Raw genomic sequence first — 3,341 nt, forward strand, 5'->3', positions numbered from 1 at the left:
AATTAAAAAAAATTTTATATATATATAAAACACATAGAGTAAGGTGTGGTTATTGTTTTTAAACAACAAATGATTAGTGATAATTGATGATTATTTATTATTTTTAAAATACTTGCTATTATTTTGTTATCTGGCTGGCAGTGTCCCTTTTGCTTCTCTTCTTCTAATGAGACATGCAAGTTCCTCAGTCTCTGTAAACTCTCTACTGTCTGGTGACTGAGGAGAGGATCAGAAGATGGCTATCGATGCCGAGATGTGGCCGACCCTGCTTCTCGATGGGCTCTTCTCCTTGTATACCCCGCTCTGAGGATGCAAGGGCACAATCGGCTCTCAAGAGGTTTGCACTTTTGGAACTGAAGGCAAAAGCTGCCCGTTCTGCCTTCTTCCCAAGAGACTCCAGAAGCTTTCCTCACATGAGCTCGGCCACCATCGCCCATGTGGTAAGTGAGGAACCAGGCAAAGGGAGTTGTAGGACTTAGGAGATACTAAAACCATATTTCCGAGGGTGCTAGCTTAGTGAGGCATAATTAACAAATAAAGCCGTGATATATTTCAATTGTACAACGTGGCGATTTGCTTGCTATGTGGCTACGTTATAAAAGGATCCCTACCATCAAGTTAACACATCCGTCACCTCACAGTTACCGTTTTTCTTCTTTGTGTGTGTGTGAGGAAGCTTGAGATCTGCTCTCAGCAAATTTCAAGTATACAAGACAGTATGTAGCCTCCATGCTGTACATGAGATTCTCAGAACTTACTCATCTTATAACTGGAAGTTTGTGCCCTCTGACCAATCTCTCCCTGTTTCCCCGACCCCTAGCCCCTGGAAACCACCATTCTACTCTGTTTCTTTCTTTTAAGTTTGACTTTTAAGTTGAAACTAGGTTCGAACGCCAATCTCAGAACCGAAGTTAAAGTTAATCAGAATAATCACGGTTAATCAGGTGTAGAAACGCTAGTAAGGAACGAAAAATCTGAGACAAAGTAGACGTGAATTAACACCCACTGGGCCAGGTTAAGAAGCCAAGAGCAGAATTTTAAACTTGAAAGTTTCTATTAGAAATTTTGTCCTGATCTGGAACATATGTTCTATTTGAGTATACGCCTTCCCTAGTCTAAGAATATACCTACCTACGAAGGAGCTGGAATGCAGGTGCAGGTGCTAAAAAAAGCTTTATATGAGGTTTCTTTTTGTCTGGACTCAAGAAACTACCCAACTTTCTGTTTGACAACAATGCCTTAAACTTGCTACAATTAATTATACAACTTTTCTTCACATCGCATTTTAATTTGGAAAGATGTGGGAAACATCTTTTTTTCTGGAGGAGATGTGTAAATTGGTCTAAACTCACCGGAAATAGGTTGACAAACTTGTAGTCAGTTAGCTATGCATATTCTAAATTCTCGCTCTCTTTTTGGTTTCAGGGGATGGCTTTCTCTTCTTGTCTTCCACATCTAAAGGATATTTTGAGTTGGTTGGGAGATGGATAAACTATACATTTATCTTGTTACTTGACAGCTTGGAGTTTTAAGTAAGTGTAAGGAATTACAAGACGGCTTAAAATGTTTAATTCTGTCCCTTAAACCCTGGTTGAAGCCGTGGATAGTCCTACCTGGCAGGTCAAGGGCTCAGGCAGCAGGCGGGAGGCAGGCGGGTCCCGAACAGCCAGAGTGAGGAAGCCCGACCAGGGAGTCAAAGTGTCTTCCTTGAGGCTGTGAGATCCAGCCGTTAATGAACAAAACCACAGGAACACCATAGAGCTGGAAGACAGGTAGGAAGGTCAAATGCAAACAGGACAGAGCTGAAAATAAACCTAGGATTAATTATAAATGAATTAAAGCTACCAGCTCAAATTAAACAGCCGATTTTGCATTTGGCATTTACGAGTATTTTTGTTACAGTTTTTATTTGTGCGTGTCGGTGTCCATGTTCTCAGAATATATTCCATTTGTCTTTTCTCAACATTTAGTAGGAAACTTTTTTTTCTTAAAAACAAATTATTATTTTTTTTAACTCATGTGATATTTTCTGTCTGTAGAGTTGGTTTGGCAAGTCATGCCCCTGGAAAATTGTTCTCAAATCTTGGTCTACATCGAAATACCTGGGAGACCCTGAGTCAGTATGACTGAGCACCCACACCTTCTATAAGCTGCTTGGTGAGTCTGAGAACCACAAAAGCTTTAGAACGAGCACCCCAGAAAATGGATCCCTCCACACCATGTAAGTGTGACGTGAGTAACCGTTACTTGGTGCTGTAACTCACTTCCTTCATTCATACTTTGGTGACCCATTAAAACATAAGGAAACTCATATGATTACTAAAAACCTCTTGAGATGTTTTTCCTACCTTCAAGGTACTTATCTGGAGAGCTAGTAGTAGGAAGACAGAGCATATGCATGGAGAGTTCATCACTCATAAAGGCAACCTGGGACGGGGGTGAGGCTAGAGGATGTCGTATTTTGGCACAGAACTAGGAGGTCAGACTAGTTATGTGAGAGCTAGGGCTGCAAGGGCCAGGGCAGGCTTTCTCATAAAAAATGGCTCTTGATGGGAACTCTAAAAGATGGGCAGAATATGTACAGACTTGTACCCGGAAGCGAGTTGCAGGGTGACCGACGGTGTAATTTGAGGCTGCCGGCAATTATGGAGGTTCCTCTCCTTGGAGCAGCAAAATGCTAATTAAAAGTTGCCTTTGGCTCCCAAGGCACTATCTAGTTCAAGCTCAAAGAAGAGGAATTTTTTTTAAAGAGTCCATAAAACTTAATTTTTATTCATTGTGAATCAATGCAGAAACCAGAATAGACCTAACGCATTGTCGATGAGTGTGTTTTGGACCCACGACACATTCTTAGCTGGAATCAGAAAGGTGAGAAAACTAAAGACGGCCTCGGGTCTCCAGCTCCACTCATGATCCCAGTTCTGCCCTCACCATCTCCCAGCCGGAACGTCTCCAAGAACAGGAAGGCGGCAAAACCCAGAGTGATGGATGCAGGGTGAACCTAATGTATGGGGTGTACAAGGGGCACACACGGTTTCACCCCCGAACCTGGGCAACCGGGGCCTTTGCCCTCATCTCCACAGTTTAGAAACTCCTTCTGCCCCCTCCTCCTCCTGGTTATGCCCCTCCCCTCGGGGTGAGGAGTCCGTGGAGCTAAGAGACATGCCCCCAGGAGTCTGTGACTCCCCTTCTAGACAACACTCTGGGTATCTGAGACATTGGAACTCCCTGCCCTTCGAGGCCTCCTGGCCAGGTCCATATTCCCAAGGGTATACAGGGTTTCTGCTGTACAGACAGAGCTTGGAAAAGTGAACAAAACGCATTAGGCCACTTACAGTGAG

At 43.2% G+C, this 3,341-nt stretch overlaps 1 long non-coding RNA gene across 1 annotated transcript in view; it reads right to left on the bottom strand.

The window, feature by feature from the left end:
• Positions 1-1,481: 1,481 nt before the first annotated feature.
• Positions 1,482-3,341, bottom strand: part of LOC112486147 — a 60,978-nt gene continuing 59,118 nt past the window's right edge. The window contains exon 3 of the long non-coding RNA XR_003048652.1: positions 1,482-1,761. This is a non-coding gene — a long non-coding RNA (uncharacterized LOC112486147). The remainder of the gene's footprint in view (positions 1,762-3,341) is intronic.

Source organism: Pteropus alecto, unplaced genomic scaffold, assembly GCF_000325575.1.
Source record: "Pteropus alecto unplaced genomic scaffold, ASM32557v1 scaffold106, whole genome shotgun sequence".
In the NCBI taxonomy this organism is placed as follows: domain Eukaryota; kingdom Metazoa; phylum Chordata; class Mammalia; order Chiroptera; family Pteropodidae; genus Pteropus; species Pteropus alecto.